Here is a 16688-nt window from a genome sequence, read left to right as displayed (position 1 = left end):
CACCAAGGACACCCAGTGAGAGGAGAAAAAAAACTTTTATTTTCCAGGCAACATGTACTGGTAGGCAGGGACACACACAGCTCAATGTCAGAATTGAGAATGTGATCTCAAGCCTGTCAGCTAGCTTATGTAAGCAAGAAAGGAATTAGTTCAGACAAGGGGTTGTCAGGGGAACAGGGTGGTCGGCTCTGAATCAAGTTATTTTTACTAACTAGACAAAGCAGGTCACAAGATCCTTGAGAAATGCAGGGGGTAGGCTTCTACGTCCTAAAGCATATCTTCTAAGGATGAGTTCAGGTGGCCATTTTAAGATACCAGCAGCCACGTGGCCATCTTACAGGGCTGCTTTCTAACAGTTCAGCCTTTTGTTCATTGAGGGGCACAGTCTGAGGGGACCAGTCAGGTCAGGCTTGGGGGCGGGGTGATGGTAGACATGAGGGAAGGGTCAGGAACATCTGGTTTACTCACCGGCAGGTAATTTCACTGGCCTTTCCTTGGAAAAACCTAGAGACAAGGAACAACACTTACTACTGGAGAGACTGGAGACCAGGGGGCTGGGGAGGGGAGAGCCAGGGCCCCAGAGTCCTGCACTGCGTAGTTTGCGGGCCACTTTAGTTCTTTATACTCTCTCCCACTTGGTCAGATGCTTTTAGAGAGTAATTAATGCTGTTCTTCTTTGAGGAAGAGGTTTGCTTCCCTTTATTAATGTCGGTAAGTGAAAGCCCTTTGCCTCTCGCCCACAATGCCAGAGACGTCAGCTGGTGCTGGAGTAGCTGGAAGGCTGACTGCTGGTTGGATGGAGATGTGCTGACGTAGAGATAGACCATGGCCCCACCCACACCACCCCGTCAGATCCGTAGGAGCCATTGAGGTTGTCAATCTCATCGTGTCTGGAAGAGCTGACAATCTTTACACTAGAGGAGTGTGAAGCTCTCCTGCGGTCTCTGTGTCCAAGACTCTTAGCACAAGGAGGCATCTTCCTGGTAGTTACATCACATGGGCGTCTGCTCCTTCTAACTACAGCTGTTCAGCGCACACATGGCAGGTATTGAGCCAGGACACCAAGTGGATCCCACCACACGCCTCGCTCTCCTGGGGACACTAGATCTCAACCACGTGTTGGACGATTTCTAGTGGCCGAAGTTTAGGGCTAGAGAGATGGACGCTCAGCAGTTAAGAGCTCTGGCTGGCTGCTCTCCTGTTCCCAGCACCCACACAGCAGCTCACAACTTCAGCTCCAGGGGGATCTGGTGCCTTCTTCCGGTCTCCATGAGCACTGCACACATGCAGTACAGAGATGTACCAAATTACTATATTATTATTATTTGGTTTTTTGAGACAGGGTTTCTCTGTGTAACAGCCTTGGCTGTCCTGGACTCACTTTTGTAAACCAGTCTGGCCTCGAACTCACAAAAATCTGCCTGTCTCTTCCTCCTAAGGGCTGGGATTAAAGGCGTGCACTGCCACTGCCGCCACCACCACCGTCCCCCAGCCTAAAACTAATTTTTTAAAAAAGGATATTTTATGCTAATATTGTGGCAAGTTTCAGACTAGGGCTGACTCATAGTAAACTAACAGAACTGAGCTCTGCAGGCACAAAGCTCTCATGTTTCTCTGTATGTAATTGGGACTGCCTCACAAGTCATCTGTTCCCACTAAGACGGGGACAAAGAAACCCAGAGCCTTGATTCTATACACAACTGCGTACCTTCTCTTCCAGAAGTTGTGCCCATTCATTTCAAGCACCAGAGCTGCAGAAGAAATACCAGAGGTAATTAGGCCAGGCTCATTAGCTGATAAAGTCTAGACTATGTTGACAACTATTTTCTTGTGTAAACAGAATCCTCACGGTGCTACCTACTACATGGGGCACATCTGCTCAGTAATGTTTTAACACAATTTTCAATGCAAAACCACATCATCTTCTGTAAGTATTAATTCATTTGCCAACACTCCCATGTATTATTTCGTGTGTGCACACAGGTGCCATAGCACGAGCGTGAAGGTCCAGTTATAACTCTAGAGCTGCTTCTCCCCACCAGGTCCGAGGAGTCAAATCCACTGCACTTTCAGCTGCCTCGGGTCTCTCATTTAAAGGGGGTGGTGACTGCATTCAGTTCCCCGCCTATGGTCTTGGCCTCAGGTAAATCCTTTAACCCATCACAGCCGCGTATACAGTCAGGTTAGAGTTCTCATCCTTGGCCAAGAATTGTTCCTAGAATTCTGTCTGGCAAGCCAAGGCTTTTCATTTAACGCATACCTGAGCTCATTAGCATCCTGGACATAGCACCACCGCATCTGTTTAAAAAGAAAAAAAAGTCAACAATGTTACAAGTACCAGGCCACCGCTTTTACAAAAAGAACCTTTCTTGTGGCCACTAGCTGCATTGGACACCTAAGTCCTGCCCGGAATAGCGTTGGTTCCTGCACAAAGCTCTGACCTTCACATTTCTGACTGAATCCACCTTCTAGGCACAGAATCAATGCTTGGAAACAAAGTTACAAGCTACGGGATGTCTTTAGGGCAAGTCCAACTACTTTCATTTCTTTCAAAACCGGAAGCAAACTTGTTTGCTGAGGCTGATGGGGAAGGGAAGTAAGGCCCAGCCTAGAGCTTGCAGAGCCCAGTTCTTAGTGGCACCTGCTGCCCCTCACTCCAGGCGCTTAACCCAATGGGTCAGTAGAAACAACCTCAAGGAAACAGAACCGCCACCCACTGCGCTTGCATACAGGATAGGGGAGTTGTACATTAGAGCCCACAACAGTATTTTCCCTCTAAATGGGCTTCACCAGGCCCGGAAATTCTAACTCGGGAACTAAGGGAGACAGATTCCCTGGGCCAACGTGAGAACCTATCTCAATAATTCAATAAACCATGTCTCAGTTATGCCAAACACAACTTCGCATCTCAAACAACTAAGTGGCACCTTCTTTCCTTCATTCGCATCTAAACTTAGATCTTCACAAATATTAAAGCAGAAGTGACCGGGCAGGACTCCCGGGTCTTAGGGAGTCAGACACAACTGCCCGGTCTTAGGAACTCTCCAGAGATAAAATGTTTCTACGTCATAGAGTACAGAAGTTAGGCACCTAATGCCCTGTACACGTGCGAACCCAGCAGCTCAGATTTTAACCCAGGGCCGAAACCCACACAGGCTACGTTTATGTTAGAGGGAGGCTGGGCAGCATAACGCACTGGCTAATCCACTCCTATGGGCATAGAGCGCTCTACTTGACTCACTCGCTGGCATCCGCTCCCTAAAGACACCCTCAACCCTTAAACACAAAACAAAAAACCCCAGCCTCTATGCAAAGTGGCATTTGACGGGCACCTGTGGAGAGCACGCGGCTGTGTGGGCGAAATTACCTCCGTTCCCTGTTAACACTGAAATTATCTTGCTACTTTCGGAACTCTGATCTCATTCGCTTCCTAAATAGGCGATGTCCCCGTCTCCAGACTAATGGGCAGGCAGAAGCTCTGAGTGTGCCAAGGACACCGGGGCCGTCCCGACTCCGTGCCTACACTCAGGAGCGGTCAAATCCGTATGCGCGAGAGACCGATTCCCTGTCCCACACCGAAGGGATGCGCGCGGAGCAGGAATTGGCACGCGGGGCTAGCACCGTGGAGACCTCCGAGGCCACGCGGTGGGCTCTTAACGATCCGCGACACAGGCAGTACCTACCAGGAGCACGCCGCAGCGGAAAAGGGAGAGCGCCGGGCGGGACCAAGTTTAAAACGGGTGGGACAGTGAACACCCAGCGCAGCCAACCAGAGAGACCTAGAGCCCCTCCCTGCCTGCCCCTTGCCAGGTTCCCGCCTTACATCCGCTCCCGTGCCTGTGCGCGCCCCCTGGCGACCTCAGCCCTGATCCTAAGCGTCTGTCCCACCCACCGCCTCTACCGGGGAATAGGTCATCTCGCTGGAGGCTAAGCGCCACAGCTGTATAGGAATCTCTGCCTCTTTCTTTTTCTTCTCCCACGCTTCTTAAAAATCATTTATTGAATTTGGTACTATTCCACACTCTTTTGTGCTTATTTTTATTAAAGATCCATACATAACAGAATTTGCTTCTGTTAAACCGTGTGATCACGGAGAGTGGAGTGGACCTTCTTTAAAGAGGGAGGGCCTGATGCAAGGGGCGGACCCCAAGCCTAGAAATCCATCTCCTGGCTATGCACTTCCAATGCTGGCCAAGATCTCTAAACATCTTGTCCTCGGAGCACTTCTGTGGCCAAAGAGGGGGCGGGGGGGTCTGTGCCAGACAGAATCAGGCTGGAGTTTGGGGAGTCTTGTTTTATTTTGTCGAGACAGGCTTCCTCTGTGTAGCCCCTCTGTAGACCAGGCAGGGCTCAAACTCAGAGACCCTCTTTCCTCTGCCTCCCCAGCGTTGGGATTAAAGTCTTGTGCCATCACTGCTCTGCAACTGTCCTTCTAAGGAGGGAAGACAGGAATACAGCCTCGGCGTTCTGTTTGGACGGAGTGGAAAGAGATGTGGCAATAAGACCGGGAACGCCACGGTTGTGACCACTGCCAGAAGCTGGGAAGACACAGGAGGGATTCCTTTCCGTGGATGTCAGAGATAGTCTGGTCCAGCTGATACCTTGGATTTCTGGCTGCCAGCACTAAACTGGCATTTCTGTTGGAAGCCACGTAGCGCTTTTTAAGGGAGCCCAGGAAAGTAACATAAGGACTGCTGGGAAGGGGCTGACTCCTCCCAGCGGTTAAGACTAGCCCTTTGGGCCCTTGTTCCCTTGCCCTCTGCTGTTGACTGCTTCGCGCACTTGCAGTCACCGAGGTAGGTAACTGCTGCGCTAATCAGTGCTGGGGAGCGCGAAGGGGAACATCTTAGTCACGAGTGCCCGAGTTTAGGGACTTTTGGGAAAACTCTGAGGCAAACCAATGGTCCTATCACCCAAAGAGCTGACACTCCCTTCTACAGCAGGAATTCTCTGGAAGGAGAACTGAGGGGAGGACTTAGGAGCAGGAGTTGGGAGGCGGGAGCCAGGTCACCCCATACCTTCTTCTAGGGAGTTCTACAAGCCAAAAAGCACTGCTGGGCCACACCTGTGGTCCTCGTCCTACTTTTGCAGATAATTGCTTTTACCCACAATCTGCCCCTGGAACTGTGAAACGTGCGGTGTTCTGCTAGATGGCAGTTGAGTTATTCGAGTTAGAAGGACTGGATTTATGTTTTGTGCCAAGTTCTGTGAGTGGTGCTAGAGAGGTGTGCTAGTTATCTTCCCGTTGCTATGATAAACAACACCATGGCCAAGATAACTCGTAGAAGAGCTCATGTGGGCTTATACCCCAAAGAGTGGGAGTCCATGATGGCAGAGTGAAGGCCTGGCCGCAGGAGTGGGAAGCCGAGGGCTCATGTCTCCCACTGAAAGCACAAGGCAGAGAGAGAATTAGAAATGACACACGTCTTTAAACTCTTAAAGCCCGTCTCTAGCTGCACTTCCTCCAAGGTCATTCCTCCTAAGCCTCCTCATGAGCCGCTGAGTGGGGACCAAGCCTGAGACGATGAGAGCCATCCCCATCCAAACCAAGATCTTCCCCACTGAGGCAGAGCTGGGCTGAGGGCACTGTCCACAGCAGAGTCGCCCTGAGGGGACAGTGAGCCTGGGGTTAGCGTTTCCTTCTCTAGTGGGGGACAAGAATTCAGCCCGGAGCCTGCAATAGATTTTAATGAAGGCAGATGGCACTGTGTTCTGAACGCCTGTAACCCCAGCTCAGAGGGAGAGGTAGGTCAACCTGGTTGCATAGTGAGATCTTTTATGCATTTATTTTTTTTTAGTCTAAGATTTATGTATTTATTATGTATACATATGTATGTTCTGGCCTGCAGACCAGAAGAGGGCACCAGATCTCATGATGGCTGTTGTGAGCCACCATGTGGTTGCTGGGAATTAACTCAGGAACTTTGGAAGATCAGCCAGTGCTCTTAAGCTCTGAGCCATCTCTCCAGCCCGCATAGTGAGATCTTGCTCACCTCACAAAAGGAGAAATAGCACAAAGGAATAGTATTCTCTCATTTATACACTAAGGCAGTGATTCTCAACCTTCCCAATACTGCGACCCTTTGCTATAGCTCTTCATGTTGTAGTGACGCCAACCATAAATGATTTTGTTGCTATTTCCTAACTGTAACTTTGCTACTGTTATGAATCATAATGTAAGTATCTGATATGAAGGATGTCTGATATTCAACCCTTAAAGGGATTGAGACCTCCAGGTTGAGAGCCACTGTGCCAAAGTAACTGAGTATTCATGTCCTTGGACCCAGCTATGTTTTGTCTCTCGGGGCCTTGGTCTAGTAAGGCAGCCTTTCTATCATGAGGTAACACCCTCAGCCCTCAAATATCCGCTCTTGGTATTGGCTGGCTTGACCATCACTTACCCAGGAAGCCCGGGGCATTGGCTGTGTACAGCAGGAAGCCCGGGGCATTGGCTGTGTACAGCAGGAAGCCCGGGGCATTGGCTGTGCACAGCAGGAAGCCTGGGGCATTGGCCATGCTTGGCACTGTGTTAGGATCAGGGGCAGTCTGTCCCCAGCTCCACTCTGCCAGACCATGCTTTGGGCTCTTGCTTAGCCTTCCCTCATGCCTTTGCAGAGGAAGGAATGTCAGAAAGATGTGTTGATGTAAATGTTGGCAGGAAACTGAGGCAGTCCTCGGCCCTCCATTCTCTGCCTGCACCACTTTCAGTGGGATCCAGTAGAGGTTCTCTCTGATGGGGTGGGGGGAGGAGGAAGCAGATAAGAGGCCCTCTGAAGGCCACTGACGAGCAGGCAATTGGATAGACGTATCAACTTTAATACTTCTTTTGATAGTCCTGGCTGAAAGGAAAGCAGCATTCCTCAGTCACCATGTGCAGCTCTGTGACTCTGCCCTTAACTCAGTGTAAATGTTTAGTCCTCTCTTATGCTGTGGCTGCTGGCACCCACCGGTTCATCCTTCTTGAAGAAGGTCTGCAGTCAATTTGAAGGCTTCGAGGCCTCGCTTCCTTCCCCGTCACTGCTCAGTTGGGTGGGGGCTGGGTGGGACCGTGTCCTTTCTAAAGTCACCAGCTGGGTAGTAATACACCAATTCTCCTGCCTGGGCTGGTTCCTAATGTGACGTGGGAAGAAAGTGGGAGAAGGCTTTTGCATGTGCTACCCTGCTATGCAACACTTCACTGGTCTTTGCTGGTCTTCACTAGTCTTCACTGGTCTTCACTGGTCTTTGCTTCACAGAGAGAAACGTTGCAGAGAACGTCTCATGGTGCTCTTGCTGATCCTGGCCACTTCCATTGACTCATACCAATTTGGCAGAAGCTGGTGGTTTCTGCTGGATAGTGCCACCGCTGCGGATCCATGGGACTTTTTGGTGTTGGCTATTGGACTGGACTGCTGGCATCCTGACAGCGCAGAGTGGTATTGGCCAAAGGAACTACATCTAAACAGGTCCATAACACCTTTTTTTCCTATTAACATTCTTTCTCCCCTTCCTCCGGCCGGTGGGTTAGAAGTGAGGTTGAAGTGTTTAAGAACCATAAATAAGGGCCGGGCGTGGTGGCGCACGCCTTTAATCCCAGCACTCGGGAGGCAGAGGCAGACGGATCGCTGTGAGTTCGAGGCCAGCCTGGTCTACAAAGTGAGTCTAGGACAGCCAAGGCTACACAGAGAAACCCTGTCTCCAAAAAAAAAAAAAAAAAAAAAAAAGAACCATAAATAAAGTAGGTGTAGAAAACCGAAGCCTACACTCACATGAGCAATGGACTAGCAGACACATGTGGGAGTCTGCTTTCATAGATTAATGAGCCAAATCATGGGCTCTTGTGTCTGTGGTTAGTGCATATTTCGCTTGTGTTGCTGCAATGCAGTGAGAACAGAAAGCAACAGCGGGCATTATTGATGGTTTCAGTGATCGCCCCTGTTGGGTCCATTTCTAACTGGGCCTGTTGGGTGGTTCGCCATGTACAGGTCTCCTCCAGGACAGCCTGCCCGTTCTGAGCAGCTGGAAGCTTGTTTGTGAGCCAAGAGAATGTCTGCCCTTGATGAGGCAGAATGGTTTCATCCTCTCTGCGGGTGTGTGCCCTGGACACCTTGGAATATGATGCTTTGGCTCATCACCCCAGCAGGGCTACCAAATGGTTCACACGCAGGTTTGTGGCTCACAAGCCTCAGCCTTGCTCTCCACGGCACTTTAGGAAGAATATGAATAATATGCAAGCTAAAATGAAAGGGCATATTCAATGCACAGGTCACCACTGTGTGCACACGTGCATGCGCTATACTAGCAGATGGTGCCAGCTTCCCTGGACCTGGACTTACAGATAGCTGAGTGCACGCTGGGAACTAAACTCAGGTCTTCAGCAGAACAGTACCATCTTTTAACTGCTGAACCATTTTCCCAGCCATGTAAAAATAAAAATAAAAATAAAAATAAAACCAACCAACCAGACCAAACCCCCACCATTTTTAACTCCACATCCTGCCACAACTAACCCGCCCTTTATTTCTCTTTATAGCAACACCCCTCAAAAGAGTTGTCTGCTATTCATGCTCTTGGTATGTTAGGTGTCATAAGCCACCAAGGATCTGAAAAGTAAAACAACACTGTGACACCACTTACACATTTATCAAAATGGCTGAAGCCCAGAACTGACGACACAAACACGACAACGAAGAGTGAAAGGAACCCCATCATTGCTTGTGGGGGGGTGCAAGCGGGAGCGTTCAGAAGACTGTGGGTGGTTTCTTACAACACTGACCACACTCTGAAAGTGAGATCCAGCATTTCGGCTCCTTGGCAATTTACCCACGGGAGGCGAAAGCTTATGTACACATGGAAAGCTATGCAAAAAATGTTTATATCAGCTTTATTCAGCACTGCAAACTCAGAGCAGCCAAGCTGCCCTTCGGGAGGCCAATAGATAAACTGTCCAGAGAGTGGAATATTATTAGCATTCGACAGATGTGAGTCAGCAAAGTCCCTGAACCTCAGTTCTATTACTAAGTGAAAGAAATCAATCTAAAAGGGCTACATTTTATGAGATTCAAATAGCAGAACGGTTAGAAAATGGGAAAACTGGGTAGCAGAGGGAGGGGTGAGGTGACTAGGACCAGATTCTGTAGCACACAGTGACTATTCTGCAGATGAGGGCGGGCACCTGCCATCAGAACACAGCACAGACACTGTGAACCTCTCAGCGTTGCTTTGTAACTGTAAATGCGGTCCTCTCCCCTGGATCCTGATAGCACGGAAGGCTGTGTGTGCAGCGAAGGGCCCATGGGACAGCTCCTTATTCTCTGCTAAGGTTCACTGTGGATTTGAACTTGCTCTAAGGAGACAGAGACGTGGCTCAGTGGTTAAGAGAACTTTCTGCTCTTCCAGAGGACTAGAGTTCAGTTCCCAGCATCCTCCGGGGTGGCTCCTAGACACCTGTAACTCCAGTTCCTGGAGATCTGGTGCCCATTTCTGGCCCCAGCAGAGCCCTGTGCCAATGTATACAGAGAAAAAATAAACTAGCAGGGCTGGAGAGATGGCTCAGTGGTTAAGAGCACTGTCTGTTCTTCTGGAGGTCCTGAGTTCAATTCCCAGCAACTACATGGTACCTCACAACCATCTATAATGTGATCTGATGCTCTCTTCTGGCCTGCAGGTGTGCATACAGGCAGAACACTGTATACATAATAATAAATAAATCTTTTTTTAAAAAACAAGCAAATAAAAATATATAATTACTTTGAAAGGTAAAGTTTTGCTGGCATGACATAGTATTACATGTCTGCATGTGATACTCTTGAGGTAGAGGTAGGAAGATCAAGAGTTCAAGGCAGCTGGGGGTGGTAGCACATGCCTTTAATCCCAGACTTTAGAAGGCAGAAAGATGGGTAGAACTCAGTGAGTTCAAGGTCAGCCTGGTCTACACGGTGAGAGCCTATTTTTTTAAAAAAGTAGTTCAAAGCAACCTTGGCTAGTGAGTTTGAACCCAGCCTGGGCTACATGAGACCCTGTTGTCAAAACAAACAAAAAACTAAAAACATATAAAGCAAAAAATAAATTCAATTAAAAATTTACATGAAGTCTTAAACTTGGTAAGGTGGTACACACCTGTAATGCAAACACTCTAGAGGCCAAGGCAGGAGTGTTGAGGGTTCTAGGAGAGCAAGTGATGGATGCCTCGGTGGTCACTGTCCTGAGGGCAGCTCACACCACAGCTCAGGCAGGCGTACACATGAGGAACACACGTCAGCTGTTCCCACCCTGACATTCAACAGATGCCATCTGAAGGGACACAGAAAGAAGGTGAAGGTTCCTGTGCTGGCAGAAGAGAAGCATCACTGGGGGTGTCTGTAGGGTGAGGGCTGCTCTTCAGAACTTTACTTCACCTCCTAAGGACCCTATCGAAACACAGTAGCATCGGCAGGCAGTGGTTTGATATATGAATTTGGAGGAAGCAAATGCTGACAAAAGTGCGTATGAGCCAGCATTGTGCTGGGTGAGGCCACAGGATGCCTGGGGGACTTTACATTGTAGTTCACTCAGATTTACTCAGATTCAATAACGTAAATGGATCTGAGGCCGATGTTCGGTCTATTTCTGTCGAAGGCCCCGAGTTTGAGTTTCTGTTCTGTCTTTCTGTGCTCCTGCAGAGACACTGGACGCCTCCTAGATAAAGAGCAGAGTTTTCTGTTTGTTTGTTTTTGTTTCTAAGGCAGCTTCTGGGCATCAGACTCAGGTCCTTCTGCTTGTAAGGCAAGCTCTTTACTAACTCAGCCTGCTCCTCAGCCTGTCTTCTTTTCTCTGCAGGAGTCTTAACCCTTTAGTGAAACTTGAACTCTCTTGCTGCTGTGTCTGCTTACCCACCCACCTCTCCAGTGCCTGGTACAGCTTAGTGTGCCCAAGAAGACTCACCCATGCGTGTTCCAAACATCCTTAAGTCTACTTTAAAGCCTTGGCCTGAAATCACAGTTTTCTGGCTTCTTCCATCTTCACTTGAGTTCTCTCTCTGCAACCCATCTCTCTCTATTATTGACCTGGTAAAACTGCCTGCTTTCTCTGTAGAACTGCCTCTTAAGTAGCGTCCCTTTACGTTCTCATCTCATGAGAGCTGAGCGTTTCCTATTCTGTCAAATCTTCTCTGATTCGTCACCTTTTCTACCACGCAATTAGACATCCCTTTCAAACATGGTGCATCCTTCTACAAAATCTTCACCTTTGTTTGGGATTAAAGGTGTGCATCACCACGCCTGGATCTAAACTTTCCTTTACCTGATATTTGCTCTATACCAGACTGGCCTTGAACTGTTTGCCTCTGTCTCCTGGATTAAAAGAGGAACTGTTTGCATTCCATCTGGATCACACAGACCTAGAAGGTCTTTGGATGTGATCTCTTGCCAGAGCAGCCAAGTTCTGAATTAACATTCCTCTACAGATAGTAGATCTACTGCCTGCTACCATTGCTCCCACAGTGTACATCCTGCTGTAAGAAATGTCTTGGAATGCTACTGTGTGGTTACATTCTTTAGATGTAAGAAACAAACTTGCTCCCTTTAGTCAGCTGGAAAACTTTCAGTGAGGAAAGTGGGCCACAGGAGGGAAGGCAGCTGACAGAAAGGACTGGACTCACCCAGAAGTAAGATGAGCCTCTTCTGTGTGCGCTTCATTTTTCCTGCATTGCTCCCTAGCTTTCTTTTTTGTTTTTTATTTTGGTTTGGTTTTTTTTAAGACAGGGTTTCTCTGTGTAACCTTGGCTGTCCTAGACTCGCTTGGTAGAGCAGGTTGGCCTCGAACTCACAGCGACCCGCCTGCCTCCCGAGTGCTGGGATTGAAGGTGTGCGCCACCACGCCCAGCGCCCCTTCATTTTTTCCACATTAGACATTACATCTTTCATTCAATAATCCATGTTTGAGCTGGGTGCAGGGTGGAGACAGGAGGATCTCTGTGAGTTTGGGGCCAGCCTGGTCTACCATGGGAGTCCAGGACAGCCAAGGCTACACAGAGAAACCCTGCCTGGGGGTTGGGGGATCCATTTTTTTTTTTACTGAAGTGGAGTGTCTTTGTCTCATTTACATATTTTTTTGGAGAAACTCTGGCCGAGTTTGAGTTGAGACCCTATGCTTTGTCAAGCAATGTAAGCTGAAGGATAGAGGCGCTACAGACCATGCCTGTGCTGAGGGCCGCTGAGAAGATTGTAGCGTGTAGTAGATGGAAATATGTTTTTGTTTTGATCCCAAGTGTGGGAAGTGAAACAGTGTGTGAGGGTGTGTGGTGTTGTTCTGCTGGACACAGACTCGTGGGAGAAGAGGTGATGTTTGTCTACTAGGAAAGGAACCACATCTTGTGGCAGCATGGTCTTTGCCAACTGATAAACAACCTCGTATGGACTCTGAGAAGGATGTGTGTGTGTGTGTGTGTGTGTGTGTGTGTGTGTGTGTGTGTGTGTATGAGACCAAAACAAGAGGCTGGGTTTTTTGGTCTTGGCATCAATTCCTATTGTTTGGCTGTTCGTTGTTCCACTTCGAGATGCTCCTAGAGAGAACAGCTCCAGAGAACACTTTGAAGTTCCAGGTTCTGGCTGCTCCTTTGGATTCCAGCAGCTGATTTTGCAGTCGCCTTTCCTGAATTGCTGGTTTGCAAGTGGAATCACTCGAAGTCACTGAGTCTAAAAGGGTCTACTTCTCCTGTTCCCGTTAACCTCTTTTCTCTCCTATCTAGGGTAGGTAGATTGGAAGGGAGGTGTAAGCATTAAAGAACCCCAAATAAAGTAGGGTTGAAAAAGTCCAAAGTCTACAGTAACAGGCAGACAACACATTCAGAGTGTCCATAATTGTTCTGGGGTAGATTCTGAGACCTCTGTATGGTCACTGTCACCAGTGGTGTGCCCATAAACGCTGTACCGTACAGGCTTCCAACAATGAGACTCTTCTGGAAGAGCTGTTCGCCTTGGGCCAGCAGTGTGCAGGAGCTGCCTGAAGGGGGAGCTCCAGTTTCCTTTATAAAAAAGGCTTCGCACCATTTTGAGTTGTAGGCCACAGACTACCAAATGCTTAGTTTAGTTTGAACACATTTAAAGACAAGTGTTGGTAACATAATTATCTTGATCTTAGGACAATTCAGTATAAGCTCTCTTTAGGGGAAAAATAAAAGAAACAGAAACAATAATAAAAAGTGACATTCCTCTTTCCAGCCTGTATAAACTAGTTTGGTGTTTGTTAACCAATGAATTCAATATTTTAAAAGTCACCTCACCACGAGAACCCCTTGGATTGCTTAGCTTTTAAACAAAAGCTGCTTTTCTGAGTGATATATCCTTGTGCTACCATTAAGAGGCCAGCTTGTTGTGTAGTTAGTAACTATCCCATCTGCAGCATTGGAATTACCAACTCCACCACTTCCTTTTTTTTTTTTTTTAAATAGTGTTTTGAGACAGGGCTCCTCTGTGTAGCCTTGGCTGTCCTGGACTTGCTTTGTAGACCAGGCTGGCCTGGAACTTAAGAGATCCACCTGCCTCTGCCTTCCTGAGTGCTGGGATTAAAGCATGCAACTGGCTCATTTTAATTTTTAATAAAAAATACCATGAACTAAGAGGCAGCTCTCTTTGACGTTCCAACCATTGGCTTTGTCACAGGTATCTCTTTCTACTTCTCACTCTAGGTAGAAGACAGAGGTGTGGGCTGCAGAAAAGATGCACACCTGCTGGGGACTCAACCTGAATACGTGTTGCTGCAACTGTCAACTTACTGATTGCTCAGAACAATTGGGAAGTAATAGAGCGGATGATTCCAATGCTGCAGGTAAGGGAACAGAGATAAAGAAGTGATGAGAAGCGGGCCCGTGAGATGGCTCAGTGGGGCAGTACTTGCTGAGCTCACTCCTCAGAGCCCACGTGAGGGTGGAAGGAGAAAAACAAGGCCTGGAAGCTTTCCTCTCATCTGCATATGTACACTGTGGTATGTGCACACACACCACACACACCACACCACACACACACACATACACACACACACCATACACCACACCACACACACACACCACATACACACATACATACACATACATACACATACCACACAGAGACACATACCACACAAAGACACATACCACACCACACCACACACACACACACACACCACACCACACACACCCATACACACACACCACACCACACACACACATACACACACACCACACCACACCACACACACATACACATACCACACAGAGACAGGTACTACACCACACCACACACACACACACACACACACACACACACCACACCACACCACACAACCCATACACACACACCACACTACACACACACATACACACACACACCACACCACAGACACATACACATACCACACAGAGACAGGTACTACACCACACCACACACACACACACCACACACACACACATACACACACCACACCACACACACACATACACACACACCACACCACACACATACACACACACATACACCACATCACACACACACACACACACATACACACACCACACCACACACACACACACCACACCACACACACACACACACACATACACATACCACACCACACACACACACCACATACACACATACATACACATACCACACAGAGACACATACCACACAAAGACACATACCACACCACACCACACACACACACACACACACACACACACACACACCACACCACACATACACACACACCACACCACACCACACACACACACACACCACACCACACACACACACACACATACACATACCACACCATACATACACCACATATATACACACACACCACACACACACACACACACACACACACACACACACACAAAACAACAACAACAACAACAATAATAAATTTTCAAAAGAAGTCTGAAAGATGTCAAGGATGAGAGTTACACACCCCTGATTCTCTGGCCTTTGTGTTCCTATTAGAATCTTTGCTGTATATGTTAGGTTTTGTCATTGCTGCTGCTGGTTTTGTTGCTGTGTTAAAACACCAGGACCAAAAGCTCCTTGGGAGAAAAGGGGTCATTGGTTTTACATGTCCCAATCACACTCTGTCACTGAGGGAAGTCAGGGCAGAAACTGAAGCAGAGGCCACGGCGGACCCAGCTTACTGACTTGCTCTTCATGGCACACTATACAGCCCAGGGCCACCTGCTCAGGGATGGCATTGCCCACGGTGGGCTGGACCCTCTCACATCGGCCATGCACATGCCCCACAGGTTTGCTTGTGGCAGTCTGGTGGAGGCAGTCCTCAACTGAAGTTCCCTCTTCCCAGGTGACTCTAGGTGCATCGCTGACACAAAGCTGACCAGCACATCGTGGTTTCCAGTTGTGTCCACTGATGATGTCTGATAACCAAGTCAAGACTGGATCCACACAGGAATAAGGGTGCTCTTCATTGAGTGTGAGTTACACAAGGTGTTTAAAGTAATCCCGGGCTTCTGTAAGAAGGAAACTGTAAACTAATTTTGATTAATCATCAAGAACTTCTTACATTTCTTTTATTCTGACATGCTTCAAGACTCACAGGAAGCTGAGCTCAGTGGCGCACACCTTTAATCCCAGCACTCGGGAGGCAGAGGCAGGTGGATCTCTAGGGTTCAAGGCCAGCCTGGTCTACAAAGAGAATCCAGGACAGCCAGGGTTACACAGAGAAACTCTGTTTTGAGAAACCAACCAACCAAAAGACTCACAAGAAGCTCCAAAGTGCAGCGCCCCATGTGCCTTTCACGTGGTTCTCCCTCAGTGAAAGGATCATACCTATGACATGCCATCACATCGGGGACCTGACACTTGGGCAGTGCTGTTAGCTCAGAGACTCTGTTTGCATTTCTAAAAAATGCTTTCAAATAAAAAGAGAGGCAAGATAGTGTATGCATAGCATGTCTCTTATTTGTTGATTTTTAAAGCAAGGGAGAGAGAAAGGGCGCATGTTCTTACTCATTTCCACGTGCTCAGACTACCCCTGGAAAGCGATACGAGAAGGCAGACACCATCTTCTCCAGCAGGAAGTCGGCCGCAAGGTCAGAGGAGGTAGATTTTGAAATACATGTTATTATGACTTGTTTGATTATTTATTTATTTGGTTTTTGTGAGACAGGGTTTCTCTGTGTAACCTTGGCTGTCCTGGACTCACTCTGTAGACCAGGCTGGCCTTAAACTCACAGAGATCGGCCTGCCTCTGCCTCCCTGAGTGCTGGGATTACAGGCATGCGCCACTGTGCCCGGCAGACTAATTTATTCTTAAATGTAAACAAGGCTGTTTTTAATATATTCAAACAAATTCTTTTTATTTTATGTGCATTGGTGTTTTTGCCTGCATGTATGTCTGTGTGAGGGTGTCAGATCTTGGAGTTACAGACACTTCTAAGCTGCCATGTGGGTCCTGGGAATTGAACCAGGGTCCTCTGGAAGAGTAGTCCATGCTCTTAACCACTGAACCATCTCCCCAACCCCAACAAATGAATTCTTGATAGATTGTTGGTTTTTTTAGTTAAAATTCAAGATAAACATGAGTATATCTACCCTATTTTAAAAGGGGTTGGGGTGAAATGTATGTGTGCCTTTGCTTTCACATGCAAATGCCTCTAGAAGACTGTGAAGAACACTAGCGCCCGAGGCAGAACTGGGAGAGCTTCTGCCATGTGCCCTTTCATACCTTCTAGACTGAAA

The 16688-nt window shown here is 48.0% G+C and overlaps 2 long non-coding RNA genes across 4 annotated transcripts; one reads left to right on the top strand and one right to left on the bottom strand.

Moving 5' to 3' along the window:
- Positions 1–16: 16 nt before the first annotated feature.
- Positions 17–4068, bottom strand: LOC311600721. Of its 2 annotated transcripts, XR_014780327.1 has the most exons (5): positions 3684–4068; positions 2261–2298; positions 1709–1751; positions 914–1023; positions 17–504 (listed from the first exon to the last, which is right to left on the bottom strand). It is a non-coding gene; the product is annotated as an uncharacterized lncRNA (long non-coding RNA). The 2 variants fall into 2 exon arrangements; XR_014780328.1 differs by lacking the exon at positions 914–1023 and having other exon boundaries at positions 3684–4053.
- Positions 4069–5023: 955 nt separating this feature from the next.
- On the top strand, positions 5024–16137 carry LOC311600724. 2 transcript variants are annotated; one of them, XR_014780337.1, is made up of 4 exons: positions 5024–5745; positions 7236–7445; positions 13646–13785; positions 15292–16137. It is a non-coding gene; the product is annotated as an uncharacterized lncRNA (long non-coding RNA). The 2 variants fall into 2 exon arrangements; XR_014780338.1 differs by lacking the exon at positions 5024–5745 and having other exon boundaries at positions 7204–7445.
- Positions 16138–16688: the final 551 nt, after the last annotated feature.

This window comes from Acomys minous (assembly GCF_964271855.1).
Source record: "Acomys minous genome assembly, chromosome: 6".
NCBI classification, from domain to species: Eukaryota; Metazoa; Chordata; class Mammalia; order Rodentia; family Muridae; genus Acomys; species Acomys minous.
This window is presented reverse-complemented; position numbering and strand designations above follow the sequence as displayed.